The following is a 12,115-nucleotide window of genomic DNA, read 5'->3' as shown; positions in this document are numbered from 1 at the left end:
CTTTCCCTAGCATTGCCCTGTGGCAATGGCAATAAAGCTACCACAGTGCAGCACTGATGCTGTATTTGAAAGGAAAGAGAAAGACAGAACAACGGAAGGTGTAGAAGAACATGGAACTGGAAGGGGCCTCCTTGGCCTAAATACAGGCCCCTGCATTCACAGGTAATCCTTAACCCAGGGGTGGGCAATTATTTGGTCCAGAGGGCCACATAGGGAGTTTTAATAAGCTGCTGTGGGCCAGGTCAGAACCTCCCACCCCGCAAACAACTCACCAAAACTCCCTATGGGGCTTTGACTGGGCAGGGTTTGGGAGTAGGATGGGTGTGCAAGTCCGATTCGCTCCCTGCACGGCCTGCCCTGTGGGGGTGTGAGGGGTGTGTGTAAGGAGGGATTGGGGGGGCGGGGGGGGGCAGCCCACCAGCCTGGCCCTGGCCAGCACGCAGCTTCTGGCAGAGTTGTTACCTGTGTGGCTGCAGCCAGCTGGGTGCTGCTCTGCTCCCCTCACCTCCAGCAGGAGCTGCCTGCTGTGCTGTGCTGGCTGGGCAGGGGAGAAGCTTCGGCTGGGCGGCTCCAGCTCCTTCCACCCAATCTGCCAGCCTGCAGGTGGCTGCTCATTGCGCTGGGTGGGTGGAAGGCAGGCAGGACCTGGAGCTGGAGCTACGTGTGCTGAGGCAGGAGCTGTCCGGCTGAAGCTCCCCCAGTTGAGAGTGGCACAGCAGGGGCAGAAGCATGTGGAGAAGCTGCAGCTGGAGGTGAGGGGAGCAGAACAGCCCTGCCAGCCTGGGCCCTGGCCAACACGTGCAGCTTCCAGCAGGGCAGTTCCTAGTCCAGCTGCAGCAAGCTGGGTGCTGCTTTGCTCCCCTCGCCTCCAGCTCCTCCTCCTGCCCCACTCCAGGTGGGCAAGCAGGAGGAAGCTTCAGTCAGGGGCCTCCTGCTGGAGGCAAGGAGAGCAGAGCAGCACTGGGAACAGACCTGCTGGAAGCTGGGTGCGTTGGTTGGGGCCTGGGCCAACAGGTGGGAGCATGCCGCAGCCTGCTCTGGCAGGAGCAGGTGTAACTCTGCCCCAGCTGGAGCACTGCGGGGGCAGCTGCTGGCCACATCCAGTCAGTTGGTGGGCTGGATCCAGCCTGTGGGCTGTATTTTGTCTACCCCTGCCTTAAACAAAGGAATCCCCAAAACCATTTCAAATGCTCACACACAACTACAAGGAACAATATCCAAAACAACCAAAACACCTTATGATACAGGGGAGTGGTATGTTTTTTATTAGGGGTTGCAAAAATATAGTACAGGGAGGGAACAGTACTGTTTGAGGGAACAGTAAATGGTCCTGTATTACAGTAAAAGCTGTGTTAGCCGGCATTCTGCTAGCCGGAATACTCTATTAACCAGAATTTCCGGCTGGCCGGATGCAGGGGGGAGGCTTGCACATGGCAGCTCCTGCCACTGCCACCCATCACCCTGTGCTGCCGCTGCTCCACATGCAGCCGCCACCCCCTCCTCCCCCTGCGTTATCTGCCTCAGATAAGCAGAATTTTTACATAACCGGCACCCCCCCATACCCCAGTCGTGCCAGATAACAGAGCTTTTACTGTATAATGTATATAGTACTATAATGTATATAGAGGAAAGGGAATTCAGGTGACACTTGCAACTTTAACACTGACTTAAGTGCTTAACTGTATAATTTATAATGTTTACTGATCACATTGTGTTTACATTGTGGCAGCCTTCCAGGAGTTCTTGCCATCCTGGAGCGAGCAGTGGCTGGCCTTCCCCTAGGCTCAGAGATGGTGGGATGTGGGGAAGGTGCATGTCCAGCCCTTTTGTTGTAGCTGCACCCAGAGCCACCCTCCAGCAGAGGGAGGAAGCCAGGAACCAGCTTGAGAGGGAGGTGCTGGAGCTGGCAAGGTGCCTGGCCACCGACCCAAGCAACCCATCCTCTCTGCAGAGAGTATCGGGAAAAGCAGGAGGAGCTTTGTGCTCTGGATGACTGCTGGGTCCGCAGCACATTCATCTGCTCACGTGTCCAGCTCCTTTGGGAGATAGGCTGTGGTTCCTGCTTTTTCTATGCCTTGGAGAAGAGAAGGGGTGTCAAGAAGTACATTGCCAGCCTCTTGGAGAGCAATGGCACCCCCCTCATAGATCCAGGAGAGATGCGAGCGACGGTGAGAGATTTCTATGGAGAGCACTTCTCCCTCGATCTGACTAATGCTGACATCTGCCAGGTCCTGTGGGAAGGACTACCGCAGGTCAGCATGGGCAACCAGGATAGGCTGGAGGCTCCTCTCACCCTGGTCAGGCTCTCAGATGCCCTCCACCTGATGCCTGTTAAGAAAGCCTTGGGCATCACCAAGCTGACTGAGGAGTTCTACTGGGCCTTCTGGGATGTCCTTGGCATAGATCTTGCCACAGTTTGAGCTGAGTCCGAAGGGGACAGGGAGCTCCCCGTCATGCAGGAGGACCGCTCGGACCCTCCTTCCCAAGAAGGGGGACCCCCGTGATGTGAGGAACTGGCGTCCCATCTCCTTCCTTTGCACGGACTACAAGGTTGTGGTGAAGGCCATCTCACTGTGTCTGAAGTCCATGCTAATGGATGTGATCCACCCTGCCCAGACATACACAGTGCTGGGGAGAACCACCTTTGATAACCTGTATCTGGTCCATGACCTCATGGATCTTGTGTGTCAGAGGGCCTGTCATTTGTCTTTCTGTCCCTCAATCAGGAGAAGGCATTTGACAGGGTGGAAAAAGGGCACCTTATAGGCATGCTGAGGGTGTTTGGCTTTGGTCCCTGCCTTGTGCAGTTTCTCCAGGTGCTGTATGCCTCCACAGAGTGTATGGTCTAGCTCAACTGGACCCTGATGGAGCCTATCCTGTTCAGGCAGGGAGTACATCAAGGCTGTCCACTGTCAGGCCAGCTTTACACCGTCACTCTCCAGTTCTTTCTTTGCCTTGTGCTCAAGAGGATGGTGGGACTGGTGCTCTGAGAGCCAGCCATGGGGCTGGTCCTGTCACAGTACATTGACAACGTGCTCCTCACCATCCAGGACCTGGGTGACCTGGCACAGGTGGGGAGGCCTGCCAGTCCATCTACTTGGTGGCCTCCTCTGCCCTGGTCAATTGTGCCAAGACCTCTGACCTAGTGGTGGGTGATGAGTGGTAGGTCGGCTCACTTCCACCCATGCTCCAAGGCATCTGCTGGGGCACAGGCTAGCTGGTCTTCTTGGGGTCCACCTACCCCACAGGGAACCCTCCCTGCTGGAGAACTAGCAACAGCTAGTAGTCAGGGTGTTTAAGTGGCTGCAGACCTGCTGCAGTGTCTCTCCCTTCATGGAAGTGTGCTGGTTATTAACCAGCTGGTCTTGTCCATGCTCTGGAACCATTTCAACACCCTGCCCATGCTCCTGGAGCTCCTGGCCAAGCTCCAGAGATGGGCGCTGAGGTTCTTCTGGCCAAGACAGCACTGGGTCTTTGCAGGGGTCCTGAGACTCCCCTTGTGGGAGGGTGGGCAGCGCCTGGTCTGCCTCTGAAGCCAAATCCACCCCTTCTGCTTTCAGGCCCTGCAGAGGCTCCTCTATGGTGCCAGCAGCAATGCAGCACAGAGCCACTTGGGGCATGCCTTCCTCCGCTGTCTCCAAGGGATCTGATATGACTGGCAGCTCTTCTATCTGCGAGGGCTCCCCAAGCAGGATCTAGAAGAGCTTTCAGGTTTCTACCAGGACCTCCTCAGGGGCTGGAGGCTGGTCTCTACCTCCAGGTCCCCAGGGATGGTCACCCAGGATACTGACCTACTTGCTGAGCCTCTGCTGAAGAACCCGCAGCTGGTGGTGCCAGCGACAGGGTTCCCTGGAGGATAGTCCTGGCTGACACCACCCATATCAGGGACCTCCAGGACTATGCCAGGCAGGCTGGGCAGATCTTGATGCACTGGTCTCACCCATGGAGCTGCCAATGTTATGTGTACTCTGCCACCTACTCCAAGAAGTCAAGCCTGCCCTAATGGACACTACTTTGCCTACATAGACCAGATCATGCGTGAGGGCAGTCCCCATCCACTAGTATCCCCCAGCCCTACAGAGCTTGTTGTGGGGCACCTGCCTCAGCAGGCCCCACATTGCTCTCTGCCCCACTATCTTAGTAGGCTGGGGAATACCAAGCCCGTCTGCTTTCAATTCACCCACCACCACCAGCTCTACATGCTCATGCTCCACATGGTCTATCATCCTGTTCTCACGTCCCACCCTGACAACAAGTGGCGGGACACCCTAGGTAAGGGTGGAGGCAAAGGTCCCCAGTGGACAAGTTTGTATTCCACCTTGACCCTGCGAACCACCAGGACCTCCCTGGCTGCCGCTGAAGCTGGGACAGGATGCAGCAGGAGCCTGAAGAACTGCTGCAGGCTCCTGCTCTCCCCACCACCACTTCCTTCTGGACCTAGAGCCACCCTCCTTTTTTGGGGGGAGAAGGGGCCTCCTGCCTCCATACCACCAGCACCAGCCACCATCTGCTGCCGTGGCTGCCTGCTGCCAGAGGGGATCCCAACACATGAGTGAGGCTCTTCCATCAGCAACAACACCTGCCTGCTTGCTAGCTGCTCCAGCAGCAAACCCTGTGTCTGCCCTTCTGCGGCTAGTCCTGTGCTCCACTCCCCCTCTTCTGGTGTCTTGTGATCAGCTGAATAAGACAGCAATGTGCTTTCCCTTTCCCTGTCATGTGTGTCCCTGTTCGACTTCTTGTGATTCCCCTCTAGCCGCAGCCCCTCACACATACACCACCCCCACACGGCCCCCCACCCAGTGAAGCTGGAGGAGGCACCCTGGACCCTCCCCACTTCAGGAGCAAGCCACCTTCTTTCCCCCAGGTGGAGGGGGAGCTCACAGCTCCCCCTCTTGCACTCCATCCTACCCCTTCCCAAATAGCCTGCCATGGCGGAGCAAGAGCCCTGAGGCAGGGCAAGAGCCCTGAGGGGGCTGCCATGCCAGCAGCCCCCAACTAAGGGAGTGCCAGTGAGGCAGAGAAGATCTCTCAGGATCAGGGGGCTCCCCTTGCCCAGTCTTCCCCAGAGGGAGCTGTGCCCAGGTGGCTGCAGGCAAACCTGTAGCCTCAGAGCCTGGGCCCTCTACTGCCTCTGCCCATACTACCTCGGGCAATTGGGGCTCTCACCCCAACATCAGCAGGCACAACAGACTGCTACACCAGGAAGATGGGCCAGACCTAGAATTCTCAAGGCAACTCTCAGAGACCACATGGTCAAGGGACATGGTTGGCATGGCTGACCTAAACTACCTTGACATCTGCGGGGAGGAGCAGTCAGCCAGGTCTAACTGTTCACACAGATTTTTAACCTGCATACAGAGCCTTCACCTAATGCACGAGGTATACAGTCCCACTAGGAGAAACGCCTTACTGGACTTGGTGTTGGCTACAGGGGATGACCTGGTTGGGGATCTGCAGATACAAGGTAACCTAGGGAGTAGTGACGATCAACTGACTGAATTGACTATCCAGCGAAGGGTGAGAAAGATAACCAGTAGGGCAGAAGTGTTAGACTTCAGAAAGGCCAACTTCAATATGCTCAGGAGATTAGTTAGCGAGGCACTGATGATCAAGGGCATTGGTGAGATGGGAGTCGAGGAAGGGTGGTCATTCCTAAAGGGAGCGATACTTCGGGCACAGAAAGAGACAATCCCATTGTGCATGAAAGGGGGCAAAGGGGCCAAGAAACCCTCTTGGCTGAACAAGGAAATCCAGAAAAGCCTAGGGGAGAAAAAAAAGAGGCATACAGGCTGTGGAAGCAGGGGATAGCTACCAAGGAGGAGTATACTTACTTGGCTTGCACTTGTAGGGAGTCAGTTAGAAAGGCCAAAACTGCAATGGGACTTAGGCTGGCAATGAAAATTAAAGAAAACAAAAAGTCCTTCTACAGGTATACAAGGAGCAAAAAGAAGGTGCAGGGTAACATAGGACCTCTACAGGGCAGACTAGGGCAATTGGTGACATAGGAGGGACAACGCTGAGCTCCTCAATGAGTTTTTTGCTTCCATACTCCTGAACACAGATCGCGACAGAGCTCCCAAATGGATTATAGAGGAGCACAGGAGTGAAACCACAGCCCACCAACTGTTAGCACTGACTTAGTGAAGGGATACTTGGAGGGGCTGGATATGTTTAAGTCAATAGGCCCGGATGATCTTCATCCGAGGGTGCTGAAGGAATTGGCCAGTGTCATAGCAGAACCACTGGCATGGTTGTTTGAGCACTCATGCTGCTCAGGTCAAGTCCCAGAGGATTGGAAAAGGGCCAATGTGTCCCTATTTCCAAGAAGGGGAGGAAGGAGGATCCGGGTAACTATAGGTCAGTTAGCGTCACATCTATCCTTGGGAAAACCTTTGAAAAAATTATTAAGGATCACATTTGTGGGAGTCCAGCAGGAAAAATAGTGCTGAAGGGCAACCAGCATGGGCTCACAGCAGGTAGATCCTGCCAGATCACCAAATGCTTAGATGCAGGGGATGAGGTAGATGTCATCTACCTGGATTTTAAGAAGGCCTTCAACATGGTATCTCATCCTATTCTCATAAATAAACTGTGCGACTGTGATGTAGATGATTACACAGTCCCGTGGGTGGCAAATTGGCTAATGGGACGCACCCAGAGAGTGGTGGTGGATGGGCTGGCATTAACCTGGAAAGATGTGGGCAGTGGAGTTCCTCAAGGTTCAGTCCTTGGACCAGTGCTGTTCACTGTTTTCATCGGTGACCTGGATGAGGGCGTAGAGAACACTCTGTCCAAATCCATGGATGACACCAAATTATGGGATAAAGTAAACACACTAGTGGGCAGGGAACAAATCCAGGCGGATCTGGACAGGTTGGAGAAGTGGGCAGAGCCGAACAGGATGAAATTCAAACAAGGACAAATGCAAAGTGCTGCACCTAGGGAGAAGGAATCACCAACACATTTACAGGCTGGGGGATGACCCTGTCAGCAGCACTGTAGCAGAAAGGGATCTCGGAGTCAAAGTTGACTCTAAGATGAACAAGTGATCAGTAAAGCTAAATGCACTTTATCATGCATTAGCAGGTGCATCACAAACAGTTCCAGGGAAGTGATACTTCCCCTCTGTGCGGCACTGGTGAGGCTGCAGCTGGAGTACTGCATCCAGTTTTGGGCACCACACTTCAAGAGGGGTGTGGATAACTTTAAGAGAGTCCAAAGGAGGGCCACTCGTATGCTTAGGAGCCTGCAGGTAAAGCCCTATGAGGAGAGATTGAGGGACCTGAATCTCTTTAACCTCTGCAAGAGAAGGCTGAGAGGGGATCTTGTGGCTGCCTACAAATGTATTTGGCGGGGGGGGTGGGAACACACACAGCAAGGGATAGGAGATGTTCTGTGTACCAGGGCACCCCTTGGAGTAACTAGAAATAATGGCCACAAACTGTCAGAGAGCAGACTCAGGTTAGACATCAGGAAGAACTTCTTTACGGTAAGGGTTGCCAGAATCTGGAATGGGCTTCCAGGGGAAGTGGTGCTCTCCCTTAACTTGGGGGTCTCTAAGAGGAGACTGGACAAGCACCTGGCTGGGGTCATCTGACCCCAGCGCTCTTTCTTGCCTGGGGCAAGGGGTCAGACTCAACGATCTGTTGAGGTCCCTTCCGACCCTAAAACCTATGAATCTATGAAACAGGGTGCACTGTGACATACCTGAGATAGAGTTGTCACTGTTGGAGAATTATGTGCATGCACTTGCTTGCGCAGTTGGGGTCCCTAAGATTATGGTGGGCTTCAGATGCTACAGTAAGGCTGTCTTTTACCTTGCTATGGAGGCTGCTGCGCAAGAGGTGGTGGAGAAGGGGCTCAAAATGGAGGGCCCATATGTCCCACTCAAGCACCTGTAGGAGCTGCAGACTTGGGTGGTCCTCAGCACTGATCTCCCCTACATCCCTAACAAGGCCCTCATACCCAACTTGCAGGGCCTCAGGAAAGTCCCCAATCAATATTGTCCTGCTGGGGTGCTGGGACCCCAGCTTCTCTACATCTACTCCTTCTGCCTCCCAGTCACTATCCAGCTGGCAGTGGGGGCATAGGTGGGGGGACTTTTATGGTCCCCTTCCTGGGGTCTCCCAGTCTCATCCACTACATGGTGGCAGAGGTGAGGTGCTTCTAGTGCTGGGCACCAAGGCACTTCTGTTAAGAGTGCCCCCTCAGGCAGCCACAGGGGGCACCGTGGGTCCACACCAAGGAGAGGGGTGCCACCACCACTAGCACTCCTGGGACCTGGCCCCAGAATCCAGCCCCCCTGCAAGGTCAGAAGGCCTCATACCACAGACAGGGTCCCAAAACAGGGGTGTGGAGGCAGGGGAGGGTAGCAAGGGGGCATGCCTCACCCCACCATCCCCTCCTAGCCCACCAGTCCCAGCATCCCAGGATGACATCTCCCTTGGCCACCCTGTAGCTAAGTTGGTGCTGGTCCTGTATGGGCAGCTATCTGCCACCTGTAGCAAGGCAAAGCATAAGGGCCAGGTGCAGCTCAGGCCTTCTGATATGGAGGAAGTCCCCCTCCCGCCACCTAAGAGGGGAGCTGACAGTGATATCATTGCCAACATCTCCTGAGCTGTGCCAGGAATCCCACCCCCAGAAAAGATAAAAAAAGATAGTTGTCACCACCATGGAGGAGGGCCCAGGATGGCACATCCATGCTATGGTAGAGTCCATGGAAGAGACCCCCAACTTCACTGGTTGTGACCTGCTCCCCACCATCGTAGGCACTGGGGCCTTGGCCCCAGTCACTCTTGGGGCGGGTCTAGTGGTGGAGCCCTCCCACTCCAACCACCTGGGGGGAGGTGGGACTTCTGGGGCTCACTCCAGATGGGAAGGTTTTCCTTCCCCAGGGCTCTGGGGAAGGCGCCGACGACATCTAGGTGCCTGAACCACCTCATCCAACCCCAGTTGAAACCACCCCAGCCACAGACCCCAGTGTGTCCTGTGGCCCCAGTACTGAGGGAAGAGAAGCAGGGTCCCCAACTGAACACCTTTCCAACCCTGAGGGGGACCCTGCACAGGAACCCCGGTCATTCGCTCTGCCACTCCCCATGCTGTTCCTTCCCTCACCCCTAGGGACTGCATCTCTCCTTCTACTAATGTCGAGGGATGTAGTGGACCAGGTGGTTCAGACAGCAGTCTGGTGGCAGAGGCCCGGGAAACACTTACCCCTCTAGCAGCTAGAAGGAGCACACCAAACTACAGGACCAGGAGGAGGATGACTGAGAGTTTGTGGGCTCCATAGAGCCCGTAGACCTCTTGGCCCCAGTGGTACCCAGGGAGGAGCTGCTCCAATGACTGGAGAGCATGCAACCCTCTGGGAAGACAGTACAGCTTGCCCTGGACCACTGGGATGGATTTCCACCAAGTCCTCAACTTGGTGAGGGTTCTGGTGGGGGAAGGCAAGGGGCAGAAGCAGAGCAACACTAAAAACTAGCATTGGGCCCGAAGCTTCCATGACACCCTCTACACCAGTGGTTCTCAACCTTTTTCACACTGGGACCCATTAGCATAATTATCAGTTTGCCGCGACCCACAGCTCCCTGGCCCTGACCTACACTGTCTCTGCAGGTGCCAGGTATTCTTCTTCCTTTGGGAAGGGGTGTACTCTGATTTCCCTGCAGAAGACCTGTATGACCCTACCTACACAAGCCAGCTGGCAACTGGAGTGGAGAGACAGAGTCTACCTCAGCTACCTCCTGGAGACATCCTGTGAGGTGGCCACCCTGTTCTCCCCAAGTCTTCAGCTGGAGGTCCTTCTCGCCATTGAGGTAGTGTCAGGCTGCCCATTGTATCTCTGAGTTCAGGTACAGGGACTCATCTTCAACCTGGTAAACACCCTATGCCCCTGTGCATGATTTGGAGATGGCCCATTTCTACTGACAGGCATCTGCCTATCTCAGGACCCTGAGCCCTCACAAGTGTCTGGTCCTTGGTGGGGACTTTAAGGTCACCCTCTAGGTGCAGGACTGCATTGGCAGGGAGCCAGGCTGCAGTGGACGTCCTCAGGGAGATCAGCATGAACCACTCTCTGGTGGATGTCTGGCATGCCTACCATCCTGACAATACTACCACTTTCACCTTTGTCAGGGTGGATAAGTAATGGGCACACCACTGCCCCCAGTTAGACAAAAACTACATGACCATGCTAAACACTGCCCAAGTTCATACCTCTTGGACTAGGCTGGCTCCCTTCAGTGAGCACTGTGTAATAAACACTTGGGTCATGCTGCAGCCTGAGCATTCCACATTGGCCTACTGGCATTTCAACAACAGCCTACTGGAGGATGTGGACTTCATGACTGCCTTTCAGGAATTCTGGCTAGCCTGGCACAGGCACTAGAAGCCTTTTCCTCGACTCAAAGATGGTGGAAAGTGGGGAAGGTGAACGTCAGGCAGTACTGTCACCACTATATCTGGGGGCACACCTGACAGTGAGAGGTGGCTAGAGAGCAGGTTGAGAGGCAAGTGCTGGAGCTGGAGAGGCACCTGTTCCCCGACACAGACAATTCATCAGCGTTCCCTCTAAGCTGTGTTGTGTGTGCGGTCGCGCAGGCATGCACATGCCGTGTTGCCAGGCATGCCTGCACGACTGCGCAACTTGTCCCTCTGCAAAGTGTGTCAGGAGAGGTAGGAGGAGCTTGGAGCTCTGGACAACTACCACGCCTGCAGTGCATTCATCTACTTGTGCATCCAGCTCCTTTGGCAGATTCTATGCCCTACAGAAAAGGAGGGGTGCCAAGAAGTACACTGCTTGCCTCCTGGTGGAGGATGGCACTCCCATCACACACCCCAGAAAACTGTGAGAAAGGGCAAGGGCTTTCTATGCACAGCTCTGCTAGTTGCATCCAACTAATGCTGACACTGGCCAGGTCCTGTGAGTGAGACTGCCACAGGTCAGTATGGATGACCGGGACCGGCTCATAGGTCATAGAATCAGGTCCTCGCACCCTGGCCGAGCTTTTGAATGCCCTCCAACTGATGCCCACCAAAAAAGCACTGGTTATCAAGCGACTGACTGTGGAGTTCTATCGCCCTTTCTAGGATGTCCTTAGCCTGGACCTCAAAGGGGATGGGGACCTCCCCCTGTCATGCAGAAGGGCCGTTCTGACCCTGCTGCCCAAAAAGGGGGCATCCCATGATCTGAGGAACTGGCACCCAGTCTCAGTCCTCTGTATGGACTATAGGGTCATTGTAACAGGTTGGGGCCCCAGGGGTGGCAATGACACCCTGTGGTGACTCCATAACCATGCATTGCTCCACCCCTAGGTGCTCCCCCTATCTCGCCTGCCATGCCTTGATGGATTATAAATTAATATAAAGGGAGGCTGCCCATGGACCATTGCTTGGCCCCAGTTGTACTGGCCCCAGATCCCTGGCTGGGCCTCTATACTCTTAGGCCCCTGGCTAGGCCTCTGCAATCAACTGTGCCCAGTAGGGCACTCAAAGCCTTATGGGCTAATTGGGTGGCTCCAAACCGCCCCTTTAACACCTGCAAGGTATGGAGTGTGGTATCGGTATATTGTCCCTTTGTTGGGGCCTCAGCCTCTGGTTCTTTAATTTAGCTAGGCCTACTAGCCTAGGCCTACTGAATAGGACTTGGCTCTGAGGCACTAGCTTCCTTTGTCCCTTTTAGGCACTAAGCCCATGGCCCCTCTGTGGCTGCGCCCCTCTCAGGCACTGGGCCTCTCTGTGGCTCACTAAGCCTTCAAGCCCTGATCTTCTCCCTGGCAGGGATCAAGGCAGTCAGATGCCACCCTGGATACTAATGAGGCCTCCACCTTTCCTATAGCTTCATTTGAAAACCACCGGTAAACACAATATAAACACAAGCCCCTGGGCTATAACATAAATACCAACATGTAGCAGCCTTCTACCCCTGCAAGAGTATAAACCCTCGCTAACCCAGCATCCCGGGGCCCCCTGGGCAGGAGTTCCTTCCCTGGTGGCAGCCAAGGAGAGACTGCCCTGCTAGCCCCAATCCTCGGCATATATGCAGACCAGGCCCTGCCTGCATCCGGTCATCTGTACCTGTACCTGTAGCATACCAGGTTGCAGCCCCTCTTCCACA

The 12,115-nt window shown here is 54.9% G+C and overlaps 1 protein-coding gene across 2 annotated transcripts in view; it reads right to left on the bottom strand.

The window, feature by feature from the left end:
* Positions 1-12,115, bottom strand: part of NAAA (N-acylethanolamine acid amidase) — a 34,872-nt gene that overhangs the window by 18,647 nt on the left and 4,110 nt on the right. The gene's annotated exons all lie outside the window — the stretch shown is intronic.

This window comes from Alligator sinensis, unplaced genomic scaffold (assembly GCF_000455745.1).
Source record: "Alligator sinensis unplaced genomic scaffold, ASM45574v1 scaffold803_1, whole genome shotgun sequence".
NCBI lineage: Eukaryota > Metazoa > Chordata > Crocodylia > Alligatoridae > Alligator > Alligator sinensis.
This window is presented reverse-complemented; position numbering and strand designations above follow the sequence as displayed.